This window comes from Acinonyx jubatus, chromosome A1, assembly GCF_027475565.1.
Source record: "Acinonyx jubatus isolate Ajub_Pintada_27869175 chromosome A1, VMU_Ajub_asm_v1.0, whole genome shotgun sequence".
Taxonomy (NCBI): Eukaryota; Metazoa; Chordata; class Mammalia; order Carnivora; family Felidae; genus Acinonyx; species Acinonyx jubatus.
Genome location: NC_069380.1, coordinates 211,370,914 through 211,386,647, shown reverse-complemented (window position 1 = coordinate 211,386,647; position 15,734 = coordinate 211,370,914). Strand labels below are relative to the sequence as shown.

The following is a 15,734-nucleotide window of genomic DNA, read 5'->3' as shown; positions in this document are numbered from 1 at the left end:
CCAGAATGTGTCATCAACAATGAATTTGCCCACTTGATTACTTAGTGGATTCTTCAGCGGAAAACAAAGTTTTAAATTTACATCTAACTTGATGACTTAATGAAAACCCAGCTCAACTGAACCATTCACATTATAAAAAAGGTATCTTTTTTTTCCATAAAAGTGAACTTTACATAATTGTGGACAAATACAAATTTTCTAAAATGCTGCACTGTATTTTAAGGTTTGCATTTTTATTTCAAAAAGCAATTGCCTTCTAGCTTATAGTGTAGATTTCAGTCATGAAAATGAGCTTATCATATTTTTAGCTGCAAAGCTTAAACCTCTTTTGCAGGATTAAAAAAAGAGAGTTTCATTAATCTACTATCATCCATTTTACAAAATGTTTGAAACTGCTCAATTTCACATTCAGCTAAAATATTCTAAGCTCTCCTTAGCAACAGGTTCTAATTTAACACAGATCAAAATGGTGTGGTCAGACTAAGTAATCACCAATGTAAAATGATAAAATCCACCAAGACTGGAATATTACTACTGAATCCTAATTTGAACCAAGTCAAGCTACTATATCTCCCAACAATTATTCTCATATTAAACTACTTGTTTAAAAAGTATCTAGTTGAGATTTTTGTCAGTGTTTCATAAATTAATTCCATGTTGGAGGCCTTGTGATAAATATCAGTGCCACAATTTCACTCTCTTCCTGACTCCTATCTGTCTTTTTACCAAAAAGAAAATATTTGGGGCAAGTCCTAACTAAGACAGAATCAAGGGGTCACTTACTGATTAGTATCATCAAGAGGAGTGGTCCCAAACCTCCAGATCCAGAAAGTACTAACTCTGCAATAAGTTTTGAATTCAGAGAAAGTATATTTACCTGCAGGTAAATTGCCTTTGAAATAAGTGCAGGCATGCCAAATACAGATCTCATATTTAAAAATTTTGTCTCATGATACTTCCTTTTCTTCCTCAAGTTTGCTTTTAATTCTCAGATGCCACACTCCAAAATATCTTTCCAAATAGCACCATGGTTTGTTTTTCTTAAAAACGTCCCCATTGAATTTAAAGGTGTGTATATTTTGTGTTCTAAAAAACACTGGAATCAAATTAAAGAAATGACCACAATAGAGGGAGGGACACTGCAAGATGTCTGGTGATCAGGTGAATAACCACTTTCTCACCAAACAGAATGCTAAATAAGACAGTTTATTGAAAATATGAAGGCAAAAGCTACATAGAGCAAAATGCTCTAAAGTGACTGAGTTTAATGTAATGTAGTGAAAGATTTTTATACAGTGGACAGAGAGAGGAGAAATATTTGAAACCCTATGCTGGATTAATTGGGCTCTTAAGAACAAGAAGTTTGCTTTGCACCCTGAATGTTCTGAACATTTATAGAGCATATGTTTGCTTCCCAATTTGTCACTAAATTAAAATGGATTTTTAAAAGGCTTATTTTTTTTCTTTTTTTATCTATATGACAATTTTTTCATCATGTCTGGTTAGAGAAACTAATCACAGAAAACAAGAGCCAAACTTCGCCTCGCTTTGTAACTGAGAAATATACACTAATATCCATAATGTTATTAAGAAAGACTTTAAAGCAAGGAGAGCAATTTAGGCTGAGTGTTAAACTCAGCAATCCAAAGAAACAGCCATGAGGCTCCAACTGCTCAAAAGATGCCCTGCTTGTCAAATACTTTCCAATTTAGTTTTTACCTGAATGACAAGTACTCCTAAAAACAATGCCAAGACTTTTAGAAAACTCCCTACTTGATTCCCTGCACGGCAAAAGCACACCTGATCCACATATAAGATGGCTTATGGAATAAATAAATCCAGGTTGAGGAGAAAGTAGAAACAATTTTAAAATATCACTTCTCCATCTCCAGATCACAGTTTTAAGGTGAAAGCATCACTAGCAAATATAAGCACATAGTGAGGGCTCAATAAATGCTTACTAGGTAAAATTCTCATACAAGCTACAAGATTCTCTTCAATAAATATTTTCCCAATTTACTTCCTTTTCAAGTTCATTCACAGCAGTGAAAAAATCTAACTTTTCTATCCCACGCTAATCATTTTTAATAATTCTGACTCCTTTAAAAGGAGCTGATTTCAAAGGAAACCCTATCCATGGTGTCCTGAGAGCTAGAGGGACTAAGCATGAAAATAGAGCTGCCCAGCTTCAAAATCGGGCCACCAGACCTCTTCTTCCTTCAGGCAGACTTTTTATTAAACTTGGTATGAAACAATGTTGCCTGGAGCCTGATTAACAATTTATGCCTTCCTAAGCAGATTAGCAAGAAGTCTGTCATTTTGATTTTTTAATTCTTAATTTATGTTTGGAAACAGGAAGTACCTCTGAGTTTACATTTTCAATGTATTTTCTTTTTAAGAATCCAAGCATAAACTAAACATTGTTCTGAGATTTTTTTCTTTTACAGTTTTAATATCCATGTATATTACTATACATTTTCTATGATAAATAAAGCAATTGCTTTTTTGCTAAGTGAGTGACTTTTTTCACCTCCCATTCAAATAACCCTACATATTCTTTTAAAAATATCATGAAATACAAAAATAAGAAAGATGACTGGGAAAACTGAGTAGGATAACAATAAAAACTAACACTTAGAGAACACTTACAATACTCAAGGCACTGTTCTAAATGTCTTATAGGAATGTAATGTTCATAACAATGCTCTGAAGTAAATTCTGTCAATCCTCCTGATTTTAAGACAAGACTAGAAAACAGAGCAGTTAAGCAATTTGCCCAACGTCACACAGCTAGTAGAGTTGACCCGTAAATAACACAAAGGTTAGGGGCACCATCCTCCATATAGCTGAAAATCTGGGTATAGCTTTCAGGTCCCCCAAAACTTAACTAATAGTCTACTGTTGACCTAATAACATAAACAGTCAATAACACATATTTTGTATGTTGTATGTATTACATACTGTATTCTTGCAATAAAGTAAGCTAGAGAAAAGAAAATATTAAGAAAATTATAAAGAAAATACAATTACAGTGCTGTACAGTATCAAAAAAATCCACATATAAGTGGACCCGCACAATTCAAACCCATGTTGTTCAACAGTCAACTGTACCTGTCAGAGATAAGTTTGATGGCCCATACTCTTGACTGCTGAACTCTTATGCCTTTTATGCTTAATATGTATGCACTCAAAAAGATAATGGACAGATATAGATTCAAATGTATGTATCTCAAATCCAAAAATAATGTCAAAAGTGTAAGTATATACAATATATACAGTATATGTAACGTACACATTTCTCAGGATTCAGAAATACTACTAGAAAGAAAATAAGAAAACACATCTTTCCTTTTCATCCCTCAATGAATGTATCAGTATATTTGCATAACAATTAATGATCAGTTAACATTGGCCCAAAGCAGCAGGTATCAGCCTCACGAAAGCCTTTTAGTTTTAGGCCTGGCTATTCATGTTGAGTCAATCTTGCAATCACTTAATGCTTGTCCCAAAGGGCCTAGCAAGAGTATTGGGAGGTTCAGATTCATCATTCATTTATTTATTCCTTCTGTAATATTTACTGAAGGCCTCCCGTGTCCAGTGCAGGAAAGAGAGACAGTGGATGACCAGACAAACATGCACTAGCAATTTGGGGGAAATTGATTTATTTCTTCATACTCTAAAGCACATAAATTTTATATGGACTAAAGATTCAGGAGTACAAAATAAAACTGTAACTTTACTAACCAACAATTAGGTAAATCTCTATTTACAATGTTGAGATAGTAATAGAACCCCTGAGCATGAAGCCAGAACTTAAAAACAAAGTAAAGGAAGACAGCATCATTTGATGCATGGTCTATTAATGGTAGGCCAATAATACCAGCTTTGTAGATAATGAATAGGACATCCAGAGTTGACTATGTTTTGTCTTCTCTCCATAGTTGCATCTTACATGAATATAGAAATTATCCCTTAATTTCAGGTAACATTATGATTTGTAGGGTCTCTATTTATTTTTTAGGCTTGGCTTTTGACTTTCCACCCCAGCTCAGAAACAACGACACATCCGAAACCGTTCACTACCAAAAGCTTATTAGAGTTTTATTCTTGATAATACAACTCTGAATACATTCACAGTGTTTCTTTCAGCAACCCTTACAATATTACCAAAGAGTCTGCTGTACAGCATAAAGCCTTATATATATATTGACCAGTAGAAATACATTCAGCAAGAAATCACTTTACCCCCAAGAAGACAAGCTGAAATTAAGGTTTAGGTGAGGGGATTTCAAATCAATTGAAGCTTTTTTTTTTTTTAATTTTTTTTCAGCGGTTTTTATTTATTTTTGGGACAGAGAGAGACAAGAGCATGAACGGGGGAGGGGCAGAGAGAGAGGGAGACACAGAATCGGAAACAGGCTCCAGGCTCCGAGCCATCAGCCCAGAGCCTGACGCGGGGCTCGAACTCACGGACCGTGAGATCGTGACCTGGCTGAAGTCGGACGCTTAACCGACTGCGCCACCCAGGCGCCCCTCAATTGAAGCATTTAATGAACACTTCTGTACAAGGCATTGTTTCAGGTGCCATAGATGGTTTGATGTCAGGTCGGTTCCAATATGTATTTAATATTAAATAGAACTGCTCGAAACTACCATTTTAGAAACGTATTTAATGAACAGATAGGTGTTCTGTCAGGATTGAGTCTTCAGTCATGGAACAGATTAGGATCTACCTTTGCTAAATGGCTGACACCCGAACTCAGTACTAATATTGAGCTGGTGTGCACCGGAAGAGCTATTCTGGTTGCTTACCTCTGGTATCCCCATCCATCTTCACCTGGCCAAACCAAATCTCACTGGATCTTTAGGGAAAAGTCTATTTCTCCAAGAAGCTTCCTCTGACCTTCACTCACCTGTCCTGCTTTTGGCTTAGATTTCTCACTACATGACTGTATAACAGGCCTTACTTAATCTCAGTGCAACTGTAAACACATCTGTCCAAAAGTCTCTGCATGATAATCTAGGCCTCACCAATGAAATCACATGTAAGCACCTGGAAAACAAAGTCTCTGGGACTTATTTTACCACTAAGGCCTACCACTGTTTTTGACATACAGCAAGAACACATTATTCCGGACTACCTTTATATGTTTTTACATTATTCATGTTGGATGTTTGTTTTCGTTACTTATAATCAGATTTCCTTTGTTCACAACACAAGAAAGTCAGTGCAAGCCTTCCAGACTGTCCAGGCCAAAGGGATACATCCAACAGAAGAGTGATATCCCTAGGACAACCTTGGTGACTTTGGCCAAATATCTGAAATAGAGTTACAAACCCTGTAACTGGCAGGTCTCCTAATACAATATTTGAGGGTTTTATTGTTATTATTATTATTATTATTATTTAGGATGTCTTCTTATCTAAAAGTTGACTTTTGCCTGGTCACTCTACACCAAGAAAGACATAGAATTGTTTATAGTTTTTATTTATGTGTTCAGGCTGAAAACTGTGGCTGTATATTTTCTCTCTTTTGTGTAGACTAGTATGATAAACCTTGATTATCTTTTGGTTTATAATCCACCCACAGTAGTACATCACACTGAATCTACAAAACAGTCTGTGGAACATTCTTGTGTAATTTTCAGTGAGGAAAATAATTTTTCCCTTAAATTCTCACCCTGGCAATGTTTCTTAAGGTTCTATAGGAAGTTTAATACCAGATTCTACATACCTTGTTATAACCTTGAACATAGCTGTACAAAATAGATTGAATTTAATTCAACTGATTATGTAGTCCTGTTTCATTCCTTAAGTGGCAGTCAATGCATGGAATAGAATCTTCATGAATATTGCCTGGCAATGAAATATGCAGTTCAACCCAGCTCTATCTGAGCATGCCAAATGTTTTGTAAGGTTGTGAGATGAAGTGGAAGAGGTTTGGATGATGTTCTTTATACTTCCCCTTTTAATGTGATATCCATCAGCCTGAAGTCTAAGGTACATGGAGAATTTTAAACTTACTAATCAATACTATACAATAGTTTGTTTCATATAAGTGATTTTCTAGACTAGAATAAGTATGGTGATATAGGCTATCGAATTTTTCTTTTTTCAATGTTTATTTATTTATTTTTGAGAGAGAGTGCAAGCGGAGGGAGGGGCAGAAAGAAACGGAGAGAGAGAATCCCAAGCAGGCTCCACACTGTCAGCACAGAGCCTGACTTGGGACTCGAACTCATGAACCATGAGATGATGACCTGAGCCGAAATCGAGAGTCGGAACTTAAGCCACTGAGCCACCCAGATGCCCCTCTTGTCAAATTTTCCTATTACACCTCACTACTGTGGAATATTGTAACTTCCAAGGAAAAGTAGTAAAAACTCAGGATTTACCAAAACTAAAACAGTGAGTCCCAAGATTCTTCTCTGCCTCTTGACCATTCTCTTGATTAATACTTTCTTATCAGCAACATCACTCATTAACACAAGTAATCTAAACTGCCTAGGGTCAGTCCTCTCTCATACTTCACATCTTCAACTTCAGAATGGTAAGTAGAGAATTAAAGGATTTTCAGGAGTGATTAGCTAGTGGGGGTGGAGGGGAAGCCAATAACTAAGCCTATTAACAGAGCAAAGGTGATCAGAAAAGAAAGCTATAGTAATTCATGTTCAGCATCCTAAAGATCTGATTACTCTTTCTCACTAAGTGTTTTCAGCCTGTGTATTAGGATGCTTTGGGCTACGGGTAAGAGTAAATCCCATTTCAAACTGCATTAAGAAATAAATAAAATTACATTTTACATGAGAGACAGTCCATAGGAAGGCAGGCTTAAGTGGTGTGGTCAAAAATTCAGGATCTTTCTGTCCCTCCATCCTCCCATCTGGGGCATCAAAATCACTCAACCAGGGATTTCTCTCAGACTTTAAGGTTGCCAGTGGCAAGGGGGGGGGGGGGGCACATACTTCCTTATTCTTGTCTGGCAGAAGAGAGAGAAACGTCTCTCACAGTCAAGAAATAAGAGCAATGCCCTTCAGTCTGATAGTCCTATTAAGCCAGTTTGGGTCATACAACCACTCTTACTACATTATTAATTGCTTAGAAATCCTATTTGCTAATTGGCTCTTTAGACTTAAGATCCATTCTTGAGATCAGCTTCCTTGATTCCTGTACTGTATTATACAAGTAAGGGCTTCAATGGGATTCAGTTTCATAAATGACAGTTAGAGGTAATAAAGAACAAGACCAAAATCCACCTAGTCCACCAAGTGAGGGTTACCTGCAAAATGGCAATTAGAGTGATACTTACACCATTTGAATGACCTCTATTCCTATTTCATTTTACTCTATGCACAAAGCAGGGTTTTGGTGTATTTGTTTTGAGAATAGACTGACTAGAAAGTCATCACAGTCCAAAAAGAAAACATTTTTTTTCATCTAGCCATTGGAGGCTTAACTAGCTGGAAAGAAAATATAATTTCATTTTGTTCCCATAGTCTCATTTAGAAAATAATCTTAAGAGATTCAAAGGACACCATACCATGTGAGCACTTTTCTTGCTCTCAGGGGGTTTGGCTTGGGCTTTAACTTTTCTAACATGTTCTGAAGTGTTTTCTTAAGCAACATTTTTGCCTTTAGCACTGTCCTAACCACTGGAGCTTTAAGAAAACTTCTGAAAATGTTGTTTAAAAATAGAATCACAAAACATTTTCTCCTTTATTGCTAAAAATAACCTGAATCTTTCCTTAAGAACCCCCCTTTTTTTTATTTTAGGTTTTATCTGAAAGGCAAATAAGCTGAAATGCAGATGCTTATCTAAATCCAACTTAAAACAGTAAGAAATAATTGTAAAACATAAAATGAAAACCCAACAGAGTTCTGCCCCTGTTGTCTGGGTAATTTTAGGCCAAAGTAGGGTTCTGAGATTTTTTTTTTTTTTAATGCATTAATGTGGATGCGATGTATGCCACACAACAGGATGTTCCTAAAACATCCTGTAATAAAGTCTAAGGTCTAAAAGCTTATATATTTTTCCCTAATCTTATTTGTATTCCCTTAGAGCTGACCTTGCCACAGTGTGAGTTCACCTCTCTGCAAATATTTAACTATAACAAAAATCTCTTTTATTTATTTATTTTTTTCTGGCCTAACAATTTGGGGGCAGAATTAAGGAACCAAGACCATACAAGCTTAACGTTTAATCAAGAGATGAGTAATTGGTGACATTTTGAGGAAAGAGAGCATCTTGATCATTAAACTCCTAAACTGTCCTACTTTTGCATGACAAAGGGAGTCCCAGGTTGACTGTGTTGACACAACAGGCAGGAGACCCCGTCGGACATTTCGTTTAGTGCAGTTTCCTCCAATAAAATGAGGATAACGGTAGTTTCAATTTCATAAGGGTGTTATGAGGAGTTACCAAGATAATGCCGCAAAGAACTTAAGCAGAGTACAGAGCTTGTGGGAAACAGCCCCCAAATGCTAAGTGTTTGTTTTGCTGTTACTATTGTTATCATTATTTCTTCACATTTTCAGTCAAGTTGAGGTTTTGGGGGTATCTTTAACATGCTGCTGGCTTTTTTTTTTTTTTTTTTCTAATTTCACTAACTGGAATGAAGCACATTTTTTTATGTCACAAATGTAACGTGCCACTGAGGGCAATATGCCCATAATTCTTCTCACTGAACCCTGTTTTGGCTGACACAGTGAATGTGCCAAATATGGCTTAACTTCAGAATTTCCTCAGAGCCTCTTCAGCACTGTTCCCCAGAAAATCTGCAACCTGAGCTGGGCTCCTCATCTGGGCTTGCAAAGGTGTGAACTGACTGTGGTCAAGATGAAGTAAAAATGATCAATGCGAATTCTCTGGAGCACTCTGTTGTCCTGGCCTGTGGATGGTCCTTTAACCTGTTTGCCAGCCTCCCCTCATCCACGTGGTAGTGACCGGAGAAATACAAGGGCCTGAGCAACACAAGGCGCTCACGTGAGCGCGCGCACGCACACACACACACACGCGCACACACACACACACACACACACAATCAGTTCCACTACCAAAAACGCCACAAATAAAATGGGGTAAAGAGGTTCCAGTGCAGGATGGCAAGATGAAGAAAAGCAAGGGCCTGAGCAACACACGGTGCTCACGTGAGAATACACACACACCAGCTCCGCTACCAAAAACCTCAAATAAAATGGGGCAAGGAGGTTCCAGTTCAAGATGGCGGCGGTGACTGGAGAAAAGCGAAAAGCAAGGGCCGCAGCAACACACGCAAATAAAATGGGGTAAGCAGGTTCCAGTGCAAGATGGCGGCCTACGAGGGTGCTAAGCCCGCCTCCTCCCACAAATACACCCAATCTACGGCTGCAAACGGAACAGCTTCCGGTGGAAGACACTCAAACACCGGCTGCCTGACTCCTAGGGGAGCAGGCGCCCTGGGAGCGGGCACGAGAGGCCCGGCACACCCTCGCGTAAAGGCCATCCCCGGCGCAGGCCCGGCGGCCGGTCAGGAGGGAACTCAAAACCCGGCGCCTCTCCCTGTGGAGCAAGAGGTGTGAACCCCACGCGGCTCCTCCGCGCTCTGAAGCCCCGCATCTGAGAAAGGAGCCCCAGGCCATCCAGCGTGGAAGGTCGGCGGGGCCCCCGACCCGAGGCTGAACCAACGTGAGAAGCCACCCCCCTTGAAGGACTCCAGCGCACAGACTCACCAGCCCCAGGGTCCAGCGGGGAAGCAGCCGGGCAGGGGCGCGGGGTCTGCGACGGTGCGGGAGAAGCCCCTCTGCTCGTCCCGCAGCTGCAGCGGGAGGACCGGCTTCGGCCCCGACGTACACGTGGGGGCTGAGGAATCCTCCACAGACGGTGACTGGCGGCCGCCTTCCCCGAGCTCCCTCTGCGGCGCTCCCCGGTGGGCGCCACCATCACGCCTTCCTCCTGCCAGGCTCCAGAGCCCCTACGTGCCCGCGAAGGGAGCTTTAACGCACAGCTGACCCTGGTGGCCAGAGGGGTTGCGTTCCTGGGTCCCACACCGCGGAGAGAGACTTCTTAGCGGGCCGCGTCGCTAAGCGCTGCACACCTCAGCGTGAAGCACACCTCCACTTTGGCGTGGAAAAAGTCCTATGTGCTTGGCCTGGGAGCAGGCAAAAGTCTGGCACACATCCAGGAGCCTAGGACGCGCCGTCAGGGAGCGGAGGCGGGGCGCGCCATCTTTTCTCGCTCCGCGCTCTGCCTGGGCGCCGCGAGCCCCCGCCGGAGCTTGTACGCTCATCCCCAGCAGTGTTTGCACCTGGCGCTGGCGGCGGCCGGGCCTTAGGCTTGCGGGCTCGGGACTATATATATGTGTGTGTGTGTATATATATATATATACACAGTATATATATACAGTATATATGTATACATATGTATATGGCATATATACAGTATATATATATATGCATGAACCTTTTTCATGCAAAGTTACTTTTATGTGTAGAAATATGATTATATAACCACAAAAGTTCGCCGAGTTGACTTGTGTCATAATGATAAAGTTAAATCTGTTCAGAACAAAATTATTAGACTTTCAGAAAAAAATATTAATTTCCATTTTTAATTCATATACATACTTTTTGCAAAGCATATGTGATCAATATAAGACGTTCCAGCATGAAAAACATTACATTAAAATATGTGGGGGAGGTTAAATGGAAATGAGTTCAAAAGAGGAATGGTATAAAATTTCTGACTATTAAAATGATCTTATTCACATATTTTTTAATGAGACTATCGAATTGTTACTGTATTAAGATTCCATTGAAAAATATTTTTAAGTGATTTCAGTTTGTTTTAATGTTAATATTTACAGTTGGCCAGGAATTGCATTATTTTTAACAACTTAGAGTAAAATATTTTAGTTGTTAATGAAGAAATACATAGATTTTTCAGTATTACTTTCATTGACATGCAACCAAAAAGTCTGAGGTACCCTATGGTAGACCATGGAAGACTAGATTGTACATACTCCACCGCTTGTTCGTACCAACTTAGCTCACATGCTTTTGCTCTGAGGCTCTGGTTCTTCCCTAAATTCATCAGTTGGGACACCTCCATAGCCAACTTTAGACTTCCCAGAAACATAGTCCAGGTAACTCTGCACCAAGCCCAGGCTAATTCCTTTGCAGTCATTCCCCTAACACGAGTGCAGAAAACATCAGATCACAGGTCCCTCCTGGCAGGTTTCCAATTTTAAGGTCTCCTGAAAATGTATTGATCAAAACTAAGAACAGAGGAAGACACAAAGAGAGCCAGATGAATCAAATTCTCTATTTCTCTAACTCTATAATGATACGGTTTCACTAATAGTACATTCAATTTACATTACTAAACACAATACTTAAAATTGTAGTATTCAACTTAATGAATTCAAATGTAAGTGGTGTTACACTTTTTTTTCCTAAAAATGAGAGGCTCCATGCAGGATCTTAGTATTGGAGACTGTATCAGATACCACTCAGATCTCCTCAGCTTCGCCTGTCTCTCCTTCCAGCCACTGCCATGACAACCAGTTCTTCACAGGTTCTGACCCACTTCTTGCAGGTGCAACCTGACGGTGCTTTGTGTCAGTCCTGTGCCATGCACACCCCTCCCTCCCACTCTGGGGCTTCTATGTTGATGGCGCAGAGACAGACACCACAGGAACCTGTTTTACGCTAAAACCATATACAACCCAGGAGTGCTGGCGATTTGTCCGATGAGGTGAAACTTGAACAAATGGGAGGTGCGAACCTGTGGAGAAGTATTTCTCCCTTTCTTCCCCAGGAGAGATGGTCTTGAGATGCATTTCATAGGGTTTCTAGGATGATTTCATGAAGTGGTAGCCAACTTGTTAACACTTTCTTGTACTGATTCTCCTTCTTTCTGGCTTTGCTGTCCCAAAATTCTGCTCTCTGGGAAACATTTCCCAATATGATGTCTGCATATGAAAAATAGGGAGGTGAGTTACAATTCTAAAAATCAATGCTACCAGTTGATTGAAGCTGTTTTTCTAGCCCAACTAGGCACCCCTGGAAACCCCCCCTTTGCTATTCCTACCTCGTATCCTTTCGATATTCATTCATATCCACTCATTCATGTATTCATTCTTATTTTCAGCAAGTATTGACTGCTTGCTTACTGTATGCTAATTACAGCAGACACAATGATGAACATAATTCCTGTTACCTTCACGGAGAACCTTATGTCTCCAGGAAAATTCTAAAACAGGACTGGTAGGGGACACTTGAATGCATCTTCCTTAAATCTAAAACCACAGATGTAAGCTACTTCACTGGCTGGACAATGGATGGTAGGAAAGGTCACTAGATCGCAAACAGTGAAAGCACAGAACAAAGATTGCAATATACCATTGGGAAATCTCCCAAACAGTGCATGTCTCAGACATTAGGAGGTGGGACAGTATACATTTTACTGCAAAAATGAAAGAGTAAAATTTGAGGCCACATCTCCAGACCACACACAAGAGAACAGCTGTTGGTGTACCCACCCTGTGTGGAGCTTACGCAAAAAACAGAGGGGCTGCTTAGCTCTTGGGTGAAGGGCTCTGGAGAGAGGGTGGCGGGTTGGGGGGTAAAGGGAAACAGCAGGCTGTGAAGTGAAAGAAGCCCAGCCTGAGCAGTAAGCTGCTGCTTAAACAGGCTTACGCAGAATGTGATTGTATGTCTTTTTAACAGCCTCTAAAAGTCTCTTTTTAAAGCCTTTTCGGAAGTAGTTTCCTCTTTTCCTGTTGTACTGTCAGTTGGCAGATGCCTCTGGGAAAGGGGGATCTGCTTTCCAAAAGGCTCTTAAAGAATGTTGGTTAAAAATTACTTTCAAAGCTATCTGCTGGAGAGCGCCTTGCCCTCTTCCTCTTGCCTGCCCTAGCACCTTTCATTTTCCCCAGCCCTAACTGATGTGCCAGCTACTCCCTCAGAAACCTCTCTTGTTCTCTGACACTCGTGCTGACATGACATCCCTTCCCGGCAGACAACTGCCAATTCTCATTGGAAAATGATTGCTAAACATTTCTGGGCTCTGGAACAGCACGAGGGGGTAGGGCCCATCTTCAAAGGACCATGGCTGACCAGAGGGTGCCTTGAGGACCAGAAAGGTGCACAGAAGGAATCTGTGCCTTAACAACAACAACAACAACAACAAAAAAAAACTGAACAAGAGGCATGGAAAAAAGCCAAATGCACTGGGCAGTGCTGATGATTTGAGAAAGAGGTGATGGGGGCATGTCAAACAACTAAACCATTCTTGTTTTTAACGTTTTTCAGGATAAATTCCACAGGCCATTTTCATACATCCTAAGGGGAACAAAATATCATCCATATATTTTTAAAAGGCATTAATTAAGTTTAGCTCTGACACCCAAGAGTAATGGTCCCTGACCTGAGCCCTGACCTCCAACTAGGGAATTTCGGATGAGGCTAATGGTTGTTGCACAATCAGATCTGTGTCATGTATTGAATATAGGTCAAAGGATGACTACTCCCTGCAGAAAACAAAAATAACCTTTCTAAGACACCATTTCATATTAGCATAGGCCCATATGCTCAGGATCAGAAAGAAATTGTGTTGTATCTAAAAGAAATCACACTGGAAGAAAATCACATTTGAAGCTAACGCATTTGGCAATGGAACTATATTCTGTAAGCCTTTATTTACTGATTGCAGATAAACCTTGACCTGAAATTAATGAAAGATGTGAGCATGTCCTAGTGAAGTTTTGGGAACTCATATGAACTGCCAACATGAAATGATTTTGTACTATGACTTTACTCTTGCTAGCTTCAAAATGTCTAGCTCCAAAAATTTGAAATTTTGATGTAAAAAGCATTACAGTTCATATTAACTCATTCATGAAATCTAATAGAAATGAATCAAGTCACACACATGAATTATTAGCTTTAACTGTTTTTTATCTAGCTGCTACAATTGAAATTATAGTCCCACTGCCAAGGAGAGATCTTACCCAATTTGGGATAAATTGGCTAAAAGGAGACCTGTAAACTCCTTTTGACTGTAATTCTCTCTTAATACTCTTGAATGATGTATATGATTAACTTTAATATATTTTAACTATAATTACAAGAAAAATTCTTTAGTAAGCACCAATTAGTGATGCTTTCTTTATATAATACTTTACTTTTTTACAGAAAATAATGAATTTTTAAATCCTGTGAACACAGTATCTCATAGAATTAGATACTACAGTTATTGAATTATAATAAACTTCTGTGGGTGTGAACATCATTCAACCCATGCTTCAATATAGTTCCTACACTGGATCCCTGAAATCATGTAAAACATTTTGTGAGTAAAAACATGTCTTTAAGAAGGTGGTGAAATGATAGGTTTGGGGGAACCATCAATATTTAGGTAATAGAAAAATGTAAAACTAAATAGCTTGGGGCCAATTCAGTTCTACCATGTAAAATAATGCTGATTGGAGTAAGTCAATGCTTTGACGACATAGTCTAATACAACTCTAATAAAGTTAGGTAAATTGAGAATTCTATATATGGTGTGCAGAAGACATATTACTCATTCCAAAACAGTGATTTTAATGTTTCATGTCTAACCTAAAGAGTGTGGCCATATATAAGCAGATTCAGGGTGTTGACCAAGTCAGCATCTTATCTGGATTCTCACCAGCCATTTGGCCTTGACTGAATCAATCACTATCCTTTTCCATCTATATCCTACCTCTTTATATTGTAAGGATTGAATGAGAAGTATTATAAAACCATCACACAATTCTTGGCTCACAGTAGGTACTCAATAAATCTTGGCCATTTTGATTAGTATTATTATTTGATTAATATTTTTATTATTATTGAATATTATTCTATGCAAGTAAAAAAATGTGATTTCTGAATCCTCCAAGTCTCACACACACATACACACACACACACAAAGAAATCACTCAGCGACCTTTATAAAATCAAACCGTGGTCATCCAATCTGATAGAGGAGGGAGACGCTTCACATGAGAACCAGAAGACAGATGACCTAAAACCAGTTTTCCCTGATAAGGACTACCAGATAGTCTACTATATTATTTAAATCACTTTTTATGCAGACATTCAGTACATTTTTAGAAGTTACAATATATCATCTGACTTTTTTTTTAAACTTTAGGTTTTTCGTTTTTGTTTTTTTTTAAATAAATGAGACCGTTTCTGGGCTTAAGACAAGTTTCTAGTGCTGGGGTGCCTGGGTGGCTCAGTCAGTTTAGCCGGTCATTGATCTCATGGTTTGTGAGTTCCAGCCCCTGCACTGTAGTGCAGAGCCTGCTTGGGATTCTCTCTCTCTCTTTCTCAAAGAAAAAAAAAGGCAGTTTCTAGTGCTTTATTTTGTTGATTCACTTACACAAAACCCTTACAGTAAATCTCCTGGGAAAAAAATATGTTGTTGCTCTAATACAGGGTTGACAATGTGTAGTTCAGTTCAAATCCAGCCACTGCCAGTTTTTGTATGGCCTGCAAGCTAAGAATGTTTTTCACATTTTTAAATGGTTGAAAACAAATCTATAGAATAGTAGTTCATAACAAATATATAAAATTCAAATTATAGTGCCCATAAGTAAAATTTTATTGGAACAAATCATTTGCATATTATCTATGGCTGCTTTCACACTACAATAGTCAGAGTTGAGTAGTTACAGTAGAGACCGTGTATGGCCCACAAAGCCTAAAATCTTTACTATCTGGCCCTT

The 15,734-nt window shown here is 39.2% G+C and overlaps 1 protein-coding gene across 2 annotated transcripts in view; it reads left to right on the top strand.

The window, feature by feature from the left end:
* The window catches only part of CDH6 (cadherin 6), a 127,476-nt gene that overhangs the window by 7,657 nt on the left and 104,085 nt on the right, over positions 1-15,734 (top strand). The window lies entirely within an intron of this gene.